This window comes from Triturus cristatus, chromosome 8 (genome assembly GCF_964204655.1).
Source record: "Triturus cristatus chromosome 8, aTriCri1.1, whole genome shotgun sequence".
Taxonomy (NCBI): Eukaryota; Metazoa; Chordata; class Amphibia; order Caudata; family Salamandridae; genus Triturus; species Triturus cristatus.
Genome location: NC_140591.1, coordinates 36,926,583 through 36,947,597, shown reverse-complemented (window position 1 = coordinate 36,947,597; position 21,015 = coordinate 36,926,583). Strand labels below are relative to the sequence as shown.

The window sequence follows — 21,015 nt, the reverse complement described above, 5'->3', positions numbered from 1 at the left end:
ATTTTTTTTTTCCGCATGCGCTTTACATGTTGGATGAAAGTACATGCAGTTTCAAACATAGGCTGCATTTATGGTGCTATGGGAGGAGAGGGCTCTTGCAATAACTCATTTGGCATTTCTTAGCCTAACTGAAAAAGAGATGTCTCTTCTCCATGAGGCCATAACATTGCTTCCTGGCTGCTGCAGAGTACCAAATGGAAAAATAAGGATGCGCCTGCCTACCCCCATGGGACCTGGGCTGCGATTAACATTAAATAAAATCTGGCCTAATATAAGGACAACTAGGAATACAACAAGTAACCCAATGGATTTGCTCTTTCTATTGGAAGGTAACTTATTTCCAAACTTGTCAATTCCAATTCTGTAACTGCCCTCCCCAACTCAGATTTAAGTTCCGCTTAAACAAACACAGGACTCTTGTTTTGAGGGACTGCTCCTTCTCTTCTTTACGCATGGACTACCTTCTGGTGGATCAGGCTTAGAGACCACATTTGTACCACTGTATTATGAAAATTGCTCACTGAGAGACGAGTCATGTATTATGTATCGTGAAATGAATCTCTTGGGTGGCGTGGGCATGCTGGAGCCGTCCTCAGCACCAGCAACTGAGGATGTTTTTCTTCTTCTGTGCAATGGTGCTTGGCGTGCATGGCCCGCCGACTTCATTACACAGAAACTGAAAGTAAATGATCCAATTTTCTCATTTACTTTTATTTACATCGGGGCTCGCATGCGTATCTGAGCCCCTCGAATACCAATTTGGACGAAGAGGTGTCATTGAAAAGGGGACAAATTCCCCTTTCCAGTGGTACTTTTCCCTAGTGGATCCTTGCTCTGGGATCGCCAGAGGAGGGTGTTCTCCAAACCAGGATTCACCCACTAGACCCCAGGGACTATTGTTTGATGGAAGAGCAGTCCTCTTACTTCCCCAATCATACAAGTCTTTCTCAGAAATGCAAGAAAAATGTGCAATTGTTGGCAAAGTTTGAAGTTTAGAGGCATTATGGGTAAGAAAATATTGAAGGATCCATGGAAGGCACACAATGCTTGACTCCCCTGGGTGTATAGTTTTCAGAAATGTCAGGGTTTGGTATGATTCGCTGGGTGGACATCAATCCCTGGCCAAATAAACTTTGCTACCACAATTGCCAAATTAGATGCATTTTGTGACCAGAAATGTTAATGTCTCAAACTTTTATTTTGGGGTCTTTCCTGTGGCGGGCACTAGGCCTACCAACACAGGTGAGGTACTATTTTTATCAGGGGACTTGGGGGGAATGGTAGGTGGTAGCTAATTTGTTGCTTCATGCAGATTCCAGAACATTTCATCATAGAAATGTAGTGAAAAGTTGTTTGTTAGTCAAAGTTTGAGGCTTGCAAGGGCTTCTGGTAAGAAGAACTGGTGAGTGCCACGTAAGTCACCCCACCCTACATTCCCCCTAGTGTATAGTTTTCCAAAATGTTCAGGTGTGCTAGGTTTCTCTACGTGGCGACTGAGCTAAGGCCCAACAGCCACAGCTAGCCACATTACAAACAAGCATTAAAAATGCAATAGGTCTCGCCTTTAATTAAGTTAAAGCCATTTGCTTTGCTATACAATACCATTAGCAAAGCAAATGGCTTTAACTTAATCAAAGGTGAGACCTATTGCATTTTCAATGCTTGTTTTAACTCTGTGTGCAAGGTAGGCCTCCCGCTGACTTGGCTCAAGTCAGTTATTGTCCCAGTCTTCAAGAAGGGAAATATGCGTGACCCTATGTGCTCAGCCACAAAAATAATTGAGGGTACCGCATTGGATCATCTGCTACAATGCACATCGGAAAGAAATATTATTTCTCCTGCCCAGTACCCCTTCAGAAAAGGCCTTCGCACTATTGAGTTTAAATCTCCACCTGCTAGTAGCTAAATGCAATGACGCCAAGTGAAGCTCTCTCCCGCTGGCATTTATGTCGGTCAAAGGTATGGGGCATTTTAACATCTTTGGGCCTGGAGACTGGCATGGTTGCTTTTTTTGCGCTATGTTCTCTGGGACTTGAAAGCGTCTGCTAGGTAGGGTGAAAACAGTGAGAGTTCCCCTCTTTTTTCAATCGATTCCGTTGTTGCCAGGTATCCATGCTCGCTCCGATCCTGTTTTTGCTCTACATAAATGAGCTTGAACTGGCTTTTGTGAATGTGGGGGTTGATGTACCTACTGTTAACAACAAGATCATCAAAACGGCCTGAAGCTATTGCTAACAAGCTTCGTTAGCTTTATAGAGAAATTAGATCTGCAGACCAACTTTTATAAGATTTATATAATGGTATGCGGTCACAAAAACATGCCCTATAAGTATTAGGGGGAAATTCATTGCAAGAGTAAGCCAGTTTCCTTATTAGGGACTGACATCTGATGAGGCGTGCTCCATGCGCTGGAAATAGGATAGGTCGCTATTCGCGAGCAGTAGGTTCTATTTTTTCCCTGGCCACTTCCTTGGGCAGGCAAATTAAATTATCCCTCTCTTGGAAATCTATTTGAAGAATCCCGCCCTTCTTTGACCTATGGTTCAGTGGTATGGGGCTACAGGAACATAAGCAGGGTGCAAGCTGAAGAGAATAGAGCCTGGAGGAGGATCTTGGGAGTTCATCCCTCAACCCCCCACTTTATCTCTGACCAGGAGCTAACGTGGAGGACCAGTTAAATCTTGCCCCTCTAGTATTATGGTGCTCGAACTGGCTGGCGTTAACTGTGCCATTATATCAGATTGGCTTTCGTGCCATCATGGTCCCAACATCCCCTGTCTCAGAGACCACTCTTGCTTTTGGTTGTCCATATATTTTTGAAAATCCTGAAAGCATTACCAAGAAGGATAGAGAGTGGCCTAAGGTCTGTCTTCTAACCCACAGAAGGGCACAGAGAGAAGGGAACAAAATAATGAAATCAACAGTTGGAGACTATTATGGCCTCCACACCACTGCAGCAGTAGCCCCTTCCCTCTCCATCGTACAGAATACCTGGGAACGGATGTTTTTAACACTCTCTAGAACATGCTCTATTACATGGCTTTTGTGCTTTCCTCAGGGTCAATTTGCACCTGCTGATACATTATTTTGTCCCTGTGATGAATCGTCGGCCCAGACCTTTATTACACTTTGTATTTTTTTGCAAGTTTTATGCACCTTTTGTCAAATGGTTTTTACTCCCTTTTTTACATAAGCACAAGTTGGTAGGTGCAGAGCTTTATTGATTTTTCTCCAACAACTTGGAGATCCCCTCCATTGTAAGGTGGTGGGCTCCTTTCTAAAAAGAAAAAAGCACTTTGTTTTCACAAATTTTTCCTGTTTTAATGATTGAAGTTGTGGACAAGAATCAATTGACTTTGCTGTCCCTTTTTCTATCTTTTGTACTCCTTTTAACTGTTTTATAAAAATAATATTGATTTTATCATGTATGATTCATGATCTATTTTCATTAGATCGAATAAAGAATCATTTGAATTTTGAGTTTGACATGACGATCATTTTGGTCTGATGAGTCATAGGCAATGATGTTAATGCCTTTCCATCCACACCAGTGACCTCTACTGTTCTCATTTTAGGTATTTTAGCTCTCTTCATTCTTTTGAGAAGAGTCATTAATAGAATTTCCTGCTGCTCCTGAATCCAGTATGGCTGATCCATCTATATTTGATGACTGGAAAATAGAAATGGGTAGGAGTAGTAGTCGGACACACATGGGTTATAGTTAAAGAATTTTAAAAGCTCAACCGAACTACTTCACTTACCAGCGAGGTCTGGAGTTTCTATATTTTAGCATTATGAGTGAAGTGGGAATAACTATTGGATTTCCCACGCTACAGGCATGACTATATTTCTACATTCCCTTTCCTCGCCAGACTAGGGATATCGGACACGGCTTCCAATATGCATTGGTTGAACGTTACTCTTAGGATTTTCTGCCGTAGCATAACTCCTCCTTGGTGTTCGGGGGCATTGAAATTTCATGCTTGAAAGGCTCATTATTTCACACTCCTTTCTTTCTTTCTCTCCTGCAACCTTTGGTTGATTTAAATGAATAAATCCAGGAGAGGAGCACAATGGCAAGTAAAACCACCAATGGAATGCTCATCTTTTATCTCATCCTTTAGGCCGAGGTGGAAGTGTGAGGCAGTGGCCTAACCTTTATGTAGGAGATGGTATAATAGTTATTATTCATTTGGTTATGATCAGCTGTCAGGATTGAAGTAGCAATGCTCTACTTCATTGCTATGCGTACGGTATCTTGTGATGAGGATGCGTTTTTTGGAATGGGTAAATACGATTTCAATGAGTACCATGATGTGTGCAGGCCGACAATACCGATAAATGCAATACCAAAATATGCCATAATCTGTACCCATATGACAATATCAGTGCTCACAATTACAATGCCAATCTATGTCAATCTATTCCTGCACAACATCGATGATACCGGCAGTAGCAATTTCAATGTAAGCCATAATCCATGTATAGAAGATGATGTTACCAGAAAAAGCCATGTCAATGTATATTATGATCTAGTAATGCAAAAACATATCAATATTGGTAAAGACAATGCCATGTACGCTATGGCAGCTGTACACAAGCTATTGAGAATGTCAATAAAAATTACACCAGTGGCTGCCATATTATGTTAAGGACTTCCAGTGAACTCGTACCGTTGTTTTGGGATTTATCCAAGGTGCCGCGGTCAGACAGGCCCTGTGACCCACACCCACGCCTGTCAAACAACAGGTCAGGTCTCACTTAACCCAAAGATGAACGCACACCCAGGAAATACCTTGATCGAGCCCATAGATTGATAGTCCGCTGTAATTGGCCACAATAAAACACATTTGACCAAATGCTCGCATTCCCCAAAAATACCACTAAGCTAGATGCCACATGTAAATAGAAACACTCAGCCAATCAGAACACGACATGCACACCCCAAGTAGTCATCACACGTCCCACACGCCGGACATCTGGACACATACACACTGGCCTACACTAGCTCTCCACGAGGTCGAAAGCCGTCTGTGTCCTTATCATGATTCCTAACCTTGTTTATTTATGACTGTAATACCTTTTAAGAATACAGTAATCAAGTTATGGTACTTGCAAGAAATGTATATAATCAGACAAAACTTTGTACACAGAGAGGCTTTTCTCGGACGCATTCTGTCGAGACTCTTCCGGCCACAGTGTTTAATTAAATCAACTTGTTTCTGTTTTGCCAAACGCCTCTTGTCTTTTCAGATTTGTTTAAGGTAAATTCATATCCGAGCAAAAGTTTGGCAAGCCATCCAGGAGAGAATGGTTCAAGACCAACTGCTGCCGAAGGACAATGACCCTGCCACAACAGATTCATCTGTGCAAAGACCGGTGAGCAGATGCCCTAATTGATTAGAAGTTGTGCTGAATCTGCGGGGTGGAGGTCCATCTGGAGGCAGCTGTCAGAGGGAAATAGACTACATTTGATCCTTGGTCACATTCAGTGGCTTATGGCAAACTAGGACAAGCGTAGATCAATTTTTGTGTTTTCCCTTGTCAGCACGCTGGAGAAGTTAAAAGGGACTACTACTGTTTTGGACCACTGTGGGGTACACAGGGTACACCTCATCTAAGGGTGGTAGTAAGGGATCGCTTGGACCTTTAGGCATGGATCAGAAGTATGCTTTGTCCCTGGGTGTGAGAAGGGGATAGCCTGGACTTTTGGGCATGGTACAGAGGTACGCATGGGCCGTAAGTGTTATATAGGGCTACCACCTTGATCTTATATTTTAGCTAAATTGTTTTTCCTAGGAACTGCCGGTTTCACAACTGACAGTGTCTAAAAGAAGTGAAAGGGTTTTTCTTTTCTTTTTTAGACAGTTGACACACACTACCCCTGGGTGTGATTTAGGGTAATTCAGGCGTTAGAGAACATCCGGACCTTGGTGAACAAGTTATAGCTTGTGTCTGGCCAGAGAGGGCCGATAATTGTCAGGATAATCCTTTTTTTCTCCGCACAAACCATTGCTAATTTTTGTCCTCCGAGCTGATAGCGACAGACTATCAGGCTCACTTAGCTCTGTGTGTTAAGCGGAGCATCCTCTCTCGTTAGGTTGTAGGTGCTAGGTGAAGGAAACCTTTTTGACAATAATAATAATGTTTTCTGTCAACCTTTCTCTCTTACTCTCTTTTAGAATTTCTCTTTTTTGCATTTATTGATATTGTGGTGGTTTTAGATTTTGTAATATGATGCATGTCTAAATGTTTTGTTGTGTTAAGTAGGTCTCAGGTTTATGAAGTAGTGACCAATTTTTACAGACCAGAATTTAATGTTTGCTAGTTTACTGCTATAGATCAACTCGCTCTGGACTAACAATTGCATTTTGTTACAGGTTGTTACTATTTCATTTGCATTTGTATATCGTTTTATGTTAAATGTCCATCTCAATGCATTGATTGTTTTTAGAGCTCATAACCAGAAGATTATTTTTCGGTACCATCTCGTGGACACGGTTCCCCAAAATTAGGGTAGAATTTGTGATTATGTAAAGAGTCTCGAGGCAGTCTAAATTTGTAGGATTCTCAAAACAAGCTCCTCAATCCTTCATGGAGTCCCTATTAAGCCATGTGCAAGCGAAGTTCCTCACCCATGCTTGGAGCTTAGAAAGACACTGCAGCTTCAATCCAGGGCAGACATTGGGACCAAGACTGAAATATAAAACTGGCCCTGCTGAAACTATGGGCCAACCCCAGGGGGGCCGTGCAAAGCAAATAACCTCAAAATTAGCAATTCAAAGGAAGAGAGCTCCAGCTCCTCTGACACAGAGGACGTAAGCACAGGGTGGTGCCCGCCAACACAGATGGAAGATAGGGAGGGCACACTGGGGACCCTGTGGGTGCTTACCTCACTGAAGGTCCCTTGGTTATGATATTAGTCAATGGGACACCATACCACTTTCTAGTAGATACAGGGGGGCAAGGTCCTGCTTGCAGGAAGGAGCAGCACCTGTGTCCAAGACCCCTCCCACAGTACAGGGAGTCCTGGATTCCAGGGCCCAGGACCCCCTCACAGAACTTCTCAAACTACAACTGGGGGAAATTAACTCAGGGGTCAGCTGCTATATTGTCCGTACTTCCGACTAATATATTAGGGCAGGACCTATTGTCCAAATTTAGGTTGTCCATCCAGTTCACAGAGGATGGAACTATAGCCTGTTTTTCCCCTGCAGTCTCCCTTCTAGAAGACAAACTGGCAACCTCCTCCCTTGTCAGGGGAACGCCTGCCAGGGTGATCCCAGACTGTCGAGCCCACGCCAAAGGGTTAGTCCTGGACCACATGGGGAATCTCTTAGAGCCATGTAAATGAGTTCAGCACTGGACTAGCTGTGCACACCATTTCTTGGTAAGAACACCCAAGAAGTTAGCATGTAGGGTGCGAGGGCAGGCAGACACCAGCCCACTGTGTTGATAGCAACTAGACCATGCACTCTCCGTGGGTACCAGGACCAACATTTGCCACCACCCTGGCACCTCCGCAAGGTAGGAAGTGGTGCAGGCAGGTACCTGTTAAGATTAGGAGATATTCGGATCGGAAGAATTTCAAAATCCTTTTTTTAGTTCGTAATTAGACTTTTAACTATTTTTAAAAGGAGGCAGCTTTGCCTTAAAAAATATTGAATTTGTTCCTTTCTTTGAAAATATTGAGGATTGGTTTTAATGTCGTTTTTTACACTAACTTTCCAGAGAACATACAGGATTCTTTTCTGGGGTCAGGTGAGCTCAGAGTTTTTTCAAGTTTCGTCTTCAGTTCTTGCCAAATAGTTTGGTTAATACAGTGCTGTTGTGGTGCAATACAACAGAAAAGTCTCATTTACGAATGAAACTGGTGTGGACGCAGTAGATATCGGAGTTCAGAATGTCAAGGGTAGTATTTTGGTTTTCCCTGCATGAATTTGAGAGTTTACTTTTCTTTGGGTATTTAAGCGATCCACGAAGAAGGGTAGGTGGTGGCAGTACACATCATTGATAACCAAATGATGTCCACAAAGATGAGTGATGGTCTGTCCAAAAAAAGATCTAAGAATGAACTAGGCTTTATGAGGTTTACCTGGCGGCCCTCCAATGAAACCTGTTGGCTGTTTCCATTCTCTTACTTTTGACTTCGTAAATGCTTCACACTCCAACCCTCCCTTTGTGCTCTGGGTCAGGTCTCATTATGAAAGTGCCTGCAGGCAGTGGTAGGTCCATGAAAGTAAGTGAGAAATGGGAGAGCCATGCTTCCATCAGAAGCAGAAGATCAGAATTATATTCTAGGAGGAGCGGCGCGCTCCTAAATCTTTGATATTTGATGGTGCTGATCGGCAGTTGAGCAGCATGCAGTCGAATTTCAGAGAAAGAGTCTGCAGTGTTGTAGAAGACTCTATTTGCATCTGAATTAGGTTCTCGGCGCAAATCCAGCAATATTTAATATTAGGAAAGACCTGTTTTCTTTTGGGTTAGATTCTTCAGAGCCCTATTGTTTCAGTCATTATCCTGTTTTCCATGGCGCTGGTTTTTGCGCCTTAGCTAACTCTTGTGGTTGTGTGTTCAATTGAGGGGCTCAGTGGGTTCTCTTTGAGGTGAAATCCAGTGACAGGTTGATGATTTCGCAAAGAGGTGATTTTCAAATCCATAGGAAAATATTATCAAATTTCTTACGCATTTTCCCACTGCATGGACTTGTTAAAGTAGGCTCACTAACATGTTTTACTGAATCTGGCTGAAGAATGAGTGAGTGTAGGAGTTAGATAACTTGTTCAGTGAGATACGATAAATAATGAATTTCATAATTTTCTGCTATTCTAAAGTGATGAGAAACAATATTAATTGTTAGTATAAGGAAAGTGTGGCTGGATCAGAAGCATACTCTTTTGTGCTTAGAAACACCATTTTATGAATACACAGGAAAGGTATTAATTGGTTGACAGACATTATCTAACATGTAATGAATGTGGGGATCTGAGAGCCAACAAAGGAGGAATGTTTTTACTTATGGTAGCGCAATATAAACATCATAAATACATTTGTAGGATGGCAGAGCTGGGATTTCATCTGGCAAAGCAAAAACAGTGGACTGCTGGAGTATGGCTTATGAACGCAGGTTCATCTCTAGTAAATATGACAGAGGATGACAAGAAATAATTTAGCAACGACTCACGAACCAACAAAAATTAAAGAACATCTCAATTCTGTCTCAGTTGCCATTTCTCCTTCTGGCAGGGGTACAGTAACTGACTGGCTCGGCCAGGAGCATCGTCCTGTGTATTACACATGCTATCAACAGACAGTCGTTCTAGTCAGGGACAGTGGGAAGGCAAACCGAGGGCCAAAGTGGGTGTAATGCCTGTTTTTTAGTGGTGAGCGGAACTCGCGGAGTTTCGATCACGGAATTCCGCTGATTTTCATGAAAACTCTGCGAGATTCTGCTGAGTTCCGCGAGCGGGTGGAATCGGATTCAGCACATCGCGTCAGTTTTCCCCTCATTTGCCAGCTCCTCTGCCCATTCTTTTTACTTTGAGAGATCCTGTCCTAACACATCCCCTTACACTGCTGCAGGGCAGATCCTTTACATTTTTTATTTAAGCACCAAACAGCACCCTACCCAGTACACCAGGCTGCAGACTTCTATTTCAGAGCGCCCAATAGCCCCCCAGCCCATGCTGCAGGACCATTCATATGTTGTGCAGTGCTTTGCAGACTGTGCACCCACTGCTGTATAGTTGAGCAGTCAGAAACCTTCTCTCCACCCAGTCACAACACTGCCCCTCTCAACCCCAGAAGCCAGCCTGCCACCTAGTGGGAAGCTCAGCCCAGATCGCGAAAGGTCAGCAAACGTCTTGGATAATGGAGCTGATTTGCCTAATTGTGCCCATGAAAGCCATCCATCATCCGCAGCTCTCACCCATAAGTGCCAATGTTAGCCCCAAAAACACACACACACACTCCCCATCCCCCCCATTGCCACCCTGCCTAAAGCTGACTGGCAGTGTGATAGAGTTATTTGTCAGGCGGTATCGACCCATGCCTTACAGCCTTTCAGGGACTGCCGGGCTGGGCCAGAGGCAGCGCCTAGAAGCCCCCAATCGGCCTGGGTAGATCCAGTCAAAGTCAAGTGCATCAAGAGGCTAATTGGCATGGGGCATGGTCAGTCACAAGCAGGTGCCTCTGCACGGCCTGTCGATCTCGAGCAGAGCCTGTGCCTCTGTAAAGCCCTTCGATATAGAGCAGAGATGATGCCAATGCTTCTGAAAAGCCAGCACTGATAAAGGCAGTAGGCTTGGCCTTTGCACAGTGACTGCATCCTTCTCAATTGGCTCCAGGGACCAGATTTACAGATTGTGACAGTGAATGAGATTGCACAGCACACAATGCTTGTGAAAATGGCACATAGAGGTACCCTGCAATGCACTAAATTCCAGCACCTACCTCGAAAGCTGGAGGGGTGCTGGAGGGATCCTTCCTCCCTTGCCATAGGCTCCTCCCCACTGGCGCCGCTGTCCCATGCAGCTCCCCCACTCCTGACAGCTGGTTCCTTGGGGGAGAGATCATGTTGGCTGGAAGAAGGGGGAGAGATGGGTGAAGAGCAACATACAGCTCAGCTCTAACATGATACAATAGAGGAGCTTCTGGTTTCAAAACCTACCTCCAAAAAACCTCTATTTTTAACCTCACCGTTCCAGAGGTTGCTAAAGCGCAGCTCGAAACCAGATCCCTGTTCACCTGGGTCCCACAGGGGGTGGAGTACCTGCGCCCTGCAGATACATCCCACTCCTGGCAAAACTGTGAAGCATAGCTATGCAACACTCCTGACGACCGCCCGCTCAGATTTGTCCAAGTGGAAAGGTTACAGTCTCTCCTGGCTGGGCCGTATAGCAGCAGTCAAGATGACACTCTTACCAAAAATCTTATACTTTATGCAGAATCGGCCACTCCAACCTACCCCATGGACGCTAGACAGATTGCAGGGTCTTATTTGGGAATTCCTCTGGGATGTTAGGAAGGCACAGAAGGCAAAGACACAGGCAATCGGTTGGAGGACTTGGCGTTCCCAATCTAGCACAGCTGCGTTATATGGTTGAGCGGTCACGCCCTAGCACTGAAAAACTCTGGTGTTTTATTGATCAAGCAGTGGCGGGCATCCATATCTGGAAGGTTAAGGGGCTACCGAAACCACACCAGGCAGCTGGATTTTATATCTTACCAGTGCTCTGAGCTACCATGGGAGTTTAGGACAGGGTACAACGTCAGCTAGGATTATAAATCCTAATACACCTCAGACACCGATTATAGGGAATCCAGACTTCTTCCCGCACTCCATGGCTCAACATATACTGTGTGGCAGTAGGCTAACTGCAAAAGGGTAGGTGTCCTGTCTGATGCGGATGGACTTCCCTCAGGTCCAATAGGCCTACGGTCTCCCATCCGCGGCACATTGGAAGTACATGGCTATCTGCCACTAGATATCACAGCCTCTCCTTCATCCTCATGCCAGTAGACATCTCACCCCATTCGAGAAGGCGCTCCCCACCCACTCTTCCGATAAGCGCCTCCTTTCTGAAATAGACACCTTCCTCAAAAAACAGTAGACACCATTAAAAACACTAGCTGAGTGACAGTGGGAGGTGGAATGCAAACGCACCTTCACTGCTAAAGAGCGGCAAAATATTTTCCACCGTGCACAAGCTTCAGCCTGCAGTACCTCTAGCAAAGCACTGTTTCTCAAAATAGCGCATTATTTGTTTTTCACTCTGGCCAGGGTTGCCCAGTGGAAAACAGATGGGGACAATGCATGTTGGAGGTGCTGTGGACAGACAGGTACCCTCACTCATATTCTCTGGCAATGCCCCAAGATAAGTTCCTTCTGGCAGGAGGTCCTGGCTGCCGTGGACGAAATATATGACACAGACATATCTAAGTTTCCCAGCTATGTTTTGCTAGGACTCCTGAAACTTTTGCCATACCCTCAAAAATCAGCAAACGGGCGCGCCATTACCCGTGAGCTGAGAGCCACCAAACAGCTTTTGCTTGGTCGCTGGGGCTCCGGAGCAATCCAACCACCTTAGATTGGCTCCACAAATTATGGGAACTGCTGGGACTAGAGAAGTTAACACCAGTGGCAACAAACACATTACCCTTGTTTGATAAGACATGGGGGCCCTGCTTCCGTTATCTGTCGGGCGAATTTCGAGAACTGACATGCCCAATATATTTACTAATGCAAAAAGAACAATTGATGGACAGAATGCAGAGCAATGTCATACATTCACCCCAGTACAGAGATCTGGACCTAATCCATCGTTTTTTTTGTTGCTCACCATGCCATTCCAGTTTTGCCCAGACATATGCAAATCAGTCTTGACCCTGCGCCCAATGCGAACAGTCCAGCCCCAACTGCCAGGCCAGGTCCTCCCTGAACTGGAAACAAGCATCCTAGGACAGGTTCGGGCTTTCAGCCCTCATAAGCCAGGATAGCTTGACTCCGGTGGCATGGAGAGCACGGGAGCCACGTCTGGGCATACCCGTCCACTCGGGGTGACAAATGCAAAAAGAAAAATTGATGGACATTGGGCGCAGGGTCAAGACTGATTTGCATATGCCTGGGTCCAAACTGGAATGGCACGGTGAGCAAAAAAACTATGGATTTAGGCCCAGATCTCTGTACTGGGGTAAATGTATGACATTGTTCTGCATTCTGTCCATCAACTGTTCTTTTTGCAATATATTTAATAGTCCTCTGTTTGACCCACCCTGACCGTAACTCCATCAAGTTGATAGATGGAGACTGATGTCAGCCTCACTCCCATTCCCTCACCCTCCCTATCATATGACTGTTGTACCGTCCTTTCCTAGGTGGTCAGTACACACACACCATCGCTTCCTTGTTTCTTAACCCAACTGTTCTCCCCTGTTTCTACCCATCTTTCCTTCTCATGCTATGGTTTTACTTAATGCCACCCCACCGACCCCCGGCTGTAGGTGGGCTAATTGTTGTACCTTGTTGACTTTAATAAAAAATAATAAAAGAGATCCTAAAACTAACATGATATAATAAACACCCAGAGGAACCCGTGGAGGAGGTGAGCACAGAGGTGAGAGACTCACTGAGAGCAGAGAGTTCCTGCACAGGATCAGCACTACTACAACAGAGACGTGTGTCCCATATGGAGAGCGACTGGGCGGCAGCCAACAACAAAATTTAGCCCAAAAGGGGTAACACACATAGCAGAATGCAACCAAGCGTTTACCTATAGCGCCCTCTGGCGGTGTCAGATCGCACAGACACTCACACTGTTAAATCTAGGGGTTGGCGCAGTTAAACTCTGCTATGCAGCGGTTGATTAAGTTTTTGTTGAACTCCGCGCTCCAAGCGGAACACAGAGTTGCAAAACTCAGTGTACTCTAATGGCAGAGCGCAGTTAACTGCCCACCCCTACCGATTTCTATAAAAAGACAATGTGCCTTGAGCCATATCTCATTAACTGATATTTCAATTTGAAGGAGAATTATTTTATACAAAAGTGCATGCACTAGATCATAGATATTATTCTAGGTGGGCAGTTTTTGAAAAGGTGAATTGCATTACATTGACAAACATGTTTGTGGGCAGCCTGTAGACTTGTAATAAGTGAAGCATTTGGCAGCTGTCAAGCATTTGATATATTATCTGAGTCTCAGTGTGGCAGAATAAAATTAGTGGAAATGGAATCCGAACCTTTAGCATTCCTAGAAATCAGAATTCCTAAAGAGATGAAAGGAATCATAGCTAGGAAATAAATAAAGAGGAGGTGAAAGGAAAAAAAGAAACATAAATTCTCTTCCTTAGAATATTTACCGGTTGTTCCCTTATACGTTTTCTATTGAGGGGCACGATTATTCCACCAGGAAGTACCAGCACCACTCTGGAAGCGATCATGAAAGATCTACAAGAATAATGAGGAGAGACATTTTGTGAGTATAAGAGGTCTGAAGAAAACCTGGCCCTACCCGTTAACGAAAAAATAAATTCTACAAGTACCTACAAGCGCCTAACACTGCTTGCACCACTGTGTAAGGCTGGGAGCAGAGCTGCAAACCCTTGTGAGTTTGTTTATACAGTTACCCCAGCTGTAGAAGCAAATGAAGGGATGCTGTATTGAGAGGGCCTGCTGGCAGTCTTACTATCTGCATTTCTTGGACCTGGCACTTGAGTCAGCCTCACTGCTTCCATATATTGACCGGTAGCTGCATGCAACTTGAGGAGAACATTTTGTGTTTGAGAGAAAATATACAATTGGCTTAGAGGATTTAGCTTGCTATTGCTAGAGTTGCAGTGCTAATCTAGCTTCAGCCAAGCAAGCCAATGCTGCAATAGAAGGTTGAGATCGATTTATATGAGACACCACTGAAGATTTGGATGAAGAAAATCAAGTTGTATGGGGCTAGCAGCCTTCGCATGTTGCTGGGGATTCTTTAACCCGAGGGTAACGCTTGCTTAAAGCATTACCTGCGGGCTTGGTCTTCGGTTTAGCAAGGGGAAGTCTCCAGGCCTGCAGAATCCTAACACAAGGTGGTTGAGTCCATCCCTGTGTTGGTGAAGACACAGAAAGAGACTCTTGTATAAATGTTTATATGTGGTTTAGAACCAATAGCAATTTTAGATAGAAGCTGCGTTACTAGCGTTGATGCTAAACAGGTTTGGTTGCTTTTTAAGGGATGCTGTTTTTCTAAAATTCTGATATGTTGTACGGCATAAGGGTGTTTTTGCTCGTATTTCTGCTATTCTGTGTATTGGTTGTAAACTTGGGTAGCTTAAAACTGCATATTTTGGTATCTCAATGTTTTTTCGGCTGTGGGTTTGTTTATTTATTTATTTATTTGGTGTTTTCTATAGCGCGAACATGACCCTGGGTAGTGTATTAGAGCGCTTTACATTTGCATATCAAGAACAGTTATGTTACCAAGTCATCAGTAGTTGTACATTGATTTTGACAAAAACATTAAAGCGTAATATACAAGACCACAAAGAGGTTAATGTTCGGTGAGAGGTAGCATGTGTATGATCACGGAGGATCAATGATAATGGAGGGTTCTGATCTGTGCAGTCATATGCCAAGTGTCAGTGGGGTTAAGTGTAATATGTTTGCCTACATGTGTGTAGTGGGTGCGATATAATGTGCTTTAGTGTATTCCGCATTGCATGGTTAGTCTTAATAGTTGTTGTTCTGGCTAGTTTTCATATGGTTAGGCCACTACCCTTCTGCATGAGTTGGTTTGTGTGTGGTATGCAACTACTTGTTGAAACTGGTTTTGGTAAGGAAAGTGCACTTTCCATCAATTGGTCTTTGCACATGGTGCCTTCTACAGATGGGGCATTTGGGGGGGCATACAATCCTTTTGCAGAAGCTGGTGTGTGTGTGTCATGCGTGGTTATTGATACACGTTTGGCAGAGGAAATTACCCTTTTACAAAACTGGATTCAAGCGCAAATTGTGAGTACAATTATTCTAACGCATACATTTGGGAAAGGACAGTACTGGTGTTCACGTACTCACACTGCAATTGTTTTGAAGGACAGTGCCATTTCGGGTGGGTGGGTGTTTATATACAGTTTATAAACAGTGCGTGCATGTTTGAGCAATTGGGCACCCTTGTGGACCACTGGATGCCGGCTCTCCTTCTGTTGATGGAGAAGGGGAGCAATCCATGTATTGTGGTGACTAGCAGTCATTTGCTGATACTTGTTGCCATTTGTGGTGACTGTTGCAGGAATTATTTGTCGTATGTGTGTTTCTGTAAGCCTGTATCCACTGTGACGTTTTAACATTGTATACAAACAAATTGATTAGCAGAAAGTGTTACATAACAATATGTCACTAATACGATTGTGACTTCCGTGAACTTTGGATGACCCCTATGCCCTAAAGCTGTATTCCTAAAGCAAAGCAGCCTCCAGCAATAATGCAGAAAACACCTTTCACCAAGGAAGACATCTTAGATCTTATTTTGGCCAGACCATCACTCATCTGTGTGGACATCATTTGGCTATTATTGATGTGTACTGCCACCACCTACCTTTCTTCTTTGATCGTTTGAATAACCGAGAATAGTACACTCTCAAATACATGCTGGGATAACCAAAATATTACCCTTGACATTCTGATTTCCTACATCTACTGCTTCCTCACCAGTTTCATTCGTAAAAGAGACTTTTCTGTTGCATTGCACCACAACAGTCGCTGATGTAAAGTGTATCTTCTGACAGCCCCACAGTTCAGGAGTGCGCAAAAAAAGTGCTAGATTAAAAAGTAAGGAGAAATCCTCATACATGAAGCTGAATATACCTAAAGGTTTAACATGTAATAAAGAGTTTACTGCTTGTTACCAGAGTCACTCCGGTTTCATTCAAACCCTCCAGGCACAACACAAACGCCACAGTTATATGACTGTAGGTGCGTTGCTGCGATGCGCATTAGTAGAACTGACAAATTGGCATCCTGATGCTGACGGAAGACTGACAGTAGGATAGGACCGATGAAAGACAAAGTGATAGAGGCCACTGAAGATATTTTTCTTGCTGTCTGCAAAATGTAGCTTATGTAGTAACAGATTACAGCCAATTAGACACACTGCAACCACCCTACCTTGGTACTTAGAATAAGGCACACAGAATGTGAAGTACAACCTAGGTAACTGCATCGTGATAGGTAAGTCCTATGAACACAGTTCATACAATAACAAAACCAGACACTACACTGGTCAGGTGATTCACATATATGAACTATTACTACACTCAAAATGGGTTTGTACCTGTGATAACCTAAATCGAGCAGAGTATTGTACAACATGTATTCACACCGTGCATTCCGTCTTTGCTGTAGAAACATAGAACACATAATTGAAATTACTTAACTCAGGTGTATGTAAGGCTCACTGTGAATGTTCTGCTTGTTACTATACCTTGTTTTAATGAAAATCAAAAAGGTTCAGTAAAAACATTTATTTATTTATAAAATCCATGATCTATAATATTGCCTAAGGAAAGTCAATAGGTTACGCAGATTTGTGGTAAGCACTTCATGTTCGTAGCTCATTGTGCCATCCATACATCAACAACAAGTCGTTCATCAATTAAAGTCTGACCTACCATGAAGCCAAACTTCTTTCCTCTAGCCTGGTCCTGTCTTTCTCTTCCTTCAAAAAACTCTTAATGGGCAAAACTCTTCTAATCTCGATCTACTAAGGCACGGAACTCTCTCCTAGCAAGAATAAGAATGGTTGACAGCATCACAAATTCTGGAGAGCTCTAAAAACGTGGCTCTTCCCATACATGTAACATGTAAGGTTCTAATTTAACCCTGTTAACATACACACACAGGCATTGGTTAAACAGTGTGACACAGCCTGGCCAGGAGCCCAAAAGTTAAACACTCCACTGGTATGTTCCACAAATGTCAAACCTTCATTCCGATAAGGATAACCAAGATTGTGATGAAAATTTGATTGTTCCTTGGTCATGCCAGGCATAAGAAGCATTATCTAAGCACTACAGTACAATACAAGTAGATAGGAGGGACGTTCAGAAGCCTGTTTTATCTTTTTTTCCCCAACTACTGGGTTGAAGGGATCCACCAGCAGAGAGTCTGGTACCGCTCTCACTAAACAGTCCTGGACCGACAAGTTTTGATGTACTAACAGCTCCAGAGGAGGACTTTGTAAAGACCTTATACTACTAATTCAGGAAAAGAAACATCATAGAACATCAAGATGTGGTCTATCCCACGGAACATCTGTGTACGAAGCAGTCTTGTATATGAAGAACATATGGAATACAACACCACACGCACAGCTACTGAGCTTTCTTATACAACAGAGTCGATCCACCAGGGGCACCGCTACACCATCAAAGCTCTCACATTTTGCCAGTGCTCTTGCTGGCAGGCTTACGCCGCATACATTAGTTGTTTCAGAATTCTGCATCAATCTAATCCTGCTTTCCATTTAATTATAATTGTGCTTCTCTTCAACGTTGAGCAGTAATTTTTTACTCAACACCAAGGCCTGTCCATCAAGTAAACAGCAGCGTCACCTTATTTCCAGATAACCTAAAACATTTAGAAGTGCCTGCTGGGGGGTGAGGGCAATCTGGTGTTGTTACTCGGTCCCCTGCTATTGCCTCCCAGAAGCCTTTAAGACCCTATACAGAAAGTTCTCAGACTCATCCCGGCATCGAAAACATGTGGGGCATAAGTCTTTTGCATTGTAATGTGCTAAAGCCTTTTTTCTTGTAAAGTATATGCAGTGGAGAAAGATACATTGGAGAAACCTCTAAAGGGGAGAGATAGCCATTTCTCTATGATCTATCAGAGCTGTTTGCCACTGCCCCTCGGGCACATAGTCAGCATTCCAAGGTTTTCTAGATTTGGGAGATGTTTTGGGCTGAAATCTAAACATGGTAAGCCATACCTCCAGTGGATGAAATTCAGGGATTCCCTCAAGCCCAGTTAGGTAAGGTGATAAAGCTTAGTAGGTAGCAGAGGAACTGGGAATGTAGAACCCAAATTCCTCCTACCGGGATTGCTAATTATTTCATGTAGTTATGTGTGACAATGTCCCCAATTGCTGAGACGCCGAGCGTGTCCCAGCCTCCAAAGCTCTTAATTGACACCACCTGCGGTGCGTGTGCCCACGTTCAGAGTAGGGTTTCTCCAATCTATTTTTCCCATCCCATTATGTGCATACATTTAGAAAAGGCTGTAACATATGTTATAACACACTAATAATGAGATCCTATTTACTTATATTTCATTAACATTAAATTACATTTCAATATTTATATTTTTAAAAGTTAAACTAAGTTAATTTAACATTAGTTCCTGTGGCTTTTTTGGGGAGGTAGGAAGTCCCTTCCTCCATAATCTTCTATGGAGGGTGTTGCAGTACGAGTGGCTGGTCTCAAGTGGTGCTGGACTTACTCCAGCTCTGCACCGGAGTACATTTACTACTGTTTTGGATTCTTTTAGGCTGTAATAACTCTAGAAGTGCAGTTTTTGAATAGCAATGGGATTACTCTTTAGTGGGCGGGTGCATGTTCCTCTCTAAATCGATTCCTTCCCCACTCTTAATTCTTCCTTACTGCTCCCTAACCCCCCCCTTTAGTAGTAAGTGTTCACAATTTTCCAGTTACTCCCCCACTGTCCCTCCCACATTTACAACTAAAACGTATACCCATGTGTGAGGAAATCTACCCAGTCAAGTACTGCGTTAGTAATACTATGTGTCCCCGTGCCTATTGTAGTTTGGGGATGTAACTCCACATTCTCCATAGGGTTTATACATACCTCCGAAATAGTTCCCATAATTATTTCTCCTATTTACATTTTAACTGGCATTTATCAACGTTTCTTTATCAATTTATTCCTGAATTAACTCTTAATTTAAAAACAAAATTCCCTTTGTATTATTCATGTGTTTTACGATGATCCTCTTGCAGCTTCCAGATTAACCATCTATCATTAGAAGCATTTCAATTCGATCCTATCCTTTAATCTCCTTAGTTCTAGGGGAGTCCAATTTGTTTTATCCAGAAATATTCCATGTCTGCACGGGTCACCTACTCTTTCCACTACGTTTTTTTCCACTAGATCCGAGATCCTGAAATCTAATTTTATTCATACCATGTCTCATATTTTTCCACTGGGCTGTTACTGGTGCTTTGGTATTTTCTTCGAACATTGCTTTTAAGTCTTTTTTTCACCCATATACTCTTCTTACATACATAATCAACAGTTGTAGCACATCGAATTAAAATGAATGAAACATCTTTGCAGAACATTAAATTTCCATAAAAAGATACCGAGTGCTGTTTGGGTAAAATTAATGCCTTGACAATTCTATATATGTTATACCAGCTGGGGCATATTTTGCATCCCTGCCGGGATCGCGACTCCTACCTGAACAGAGGCCTGCAGACATGTCGAGCTCTGCCCTCGGGCATGCATGGGGTAGATAAACACCTGGGGCTGGTGGTGATGTCTCCAAGCGTCAGAAAATGAAAATGAATGCAAAGACTGTCAAGGATCCTCCTCTGTAGGAGCTGCATAGAGAGGCCGTGCCAGGAACAGGACTTCATTCAGTGCCTGTGCTGTCTCTGCCCTCACTGACCCGGAACCGGAAATCACATCCGGTCTAAGGGTAACTGATAGAAACAAAGAACTAAAGAAGTGCCACGTGATCCACAAGGACTTCTAATTGAGGCGAGGCACCGGGCCCCCTGCAGCTGAAGTAATGCCCTGAGCGGGGCATCTCTCTGAGCTCTGGAAGGAGCGGTGTATCTGCCCCCTGAGGCTCGCAGTGCGGTGTGAAGCGCTCTTTCATCGAACTTGTTATTAATGTTCACCTTCTGTTTTTTGCCCAGATTTCTGTCGTACATGAATGTAAATTTACCTTGTGTCATAGAGTGAGGGGCGCAGTCTTTTCTCGCTGTCCACTGGCCTCCTGACGTCACAGCCAATCAGGGAACATCGGGGGCCGTGACGTCAGCGGGCGAGAGAAGAGCGCGGAGATCGTAGCGGGCGGTTGGCACCATCGCCTGCTCCTCGTGGGCCTTTATATTTGTGTAACTTAAATAAAGTTATCCTCTACAGCATCTTGCTTTTGCCCCCCTCATTACTGTCACTACAAATGGCGACGAGGGTGTAAAACAAAAAAAATTGCTGGCCCACGAGCGAATCCCGACGACCCAATACTGCGCGCGACCGCTGCTTGTGAGCGGCGCGTGTGTCCCCGCGACTGAAACGGCGGGGGTTTCTGCATGGACGTCGTCCTACCTCCACAAGTGCCTGCAGTAGAAGTGCCGATCTCCACCGAAAGCTTCTCGGCGCCGCTCCTTGCTGTCTTCGGTCCTCCGGCGGTGTGATTCTCCTTCTGCCTGACCACGTGCTATCTCCTGGTGTGCTGCCGCCTCCTGCGTCGCTCCTCTGATCTCGGCGACGCGCGGAGCCTGGTTTGAAC

General features: G+C 44.0%; 1 protein-coding gene across 1 annotated transcript in view; it reads left to right on the top strand.

Annotated features, from left to right (window-relative positions):
• Positions 1 to 21,015, top strand: part of LOC146799907 (uncharacterized) — a 240,497-nt gene that overhangs the window by 29,025 nt on the left and 190,457 nt on the right. Inside the window, exon 2 of the mRNA XM_085620839.1 lies at positions 5,254 to 5,379. The gene's annotated coding sequence lies outside the window, so the exon portion shown is untranslated. The remainder of the gene's footprint in view (positions 1 to 5,253; positions 5,380 to 21,015) is intronic.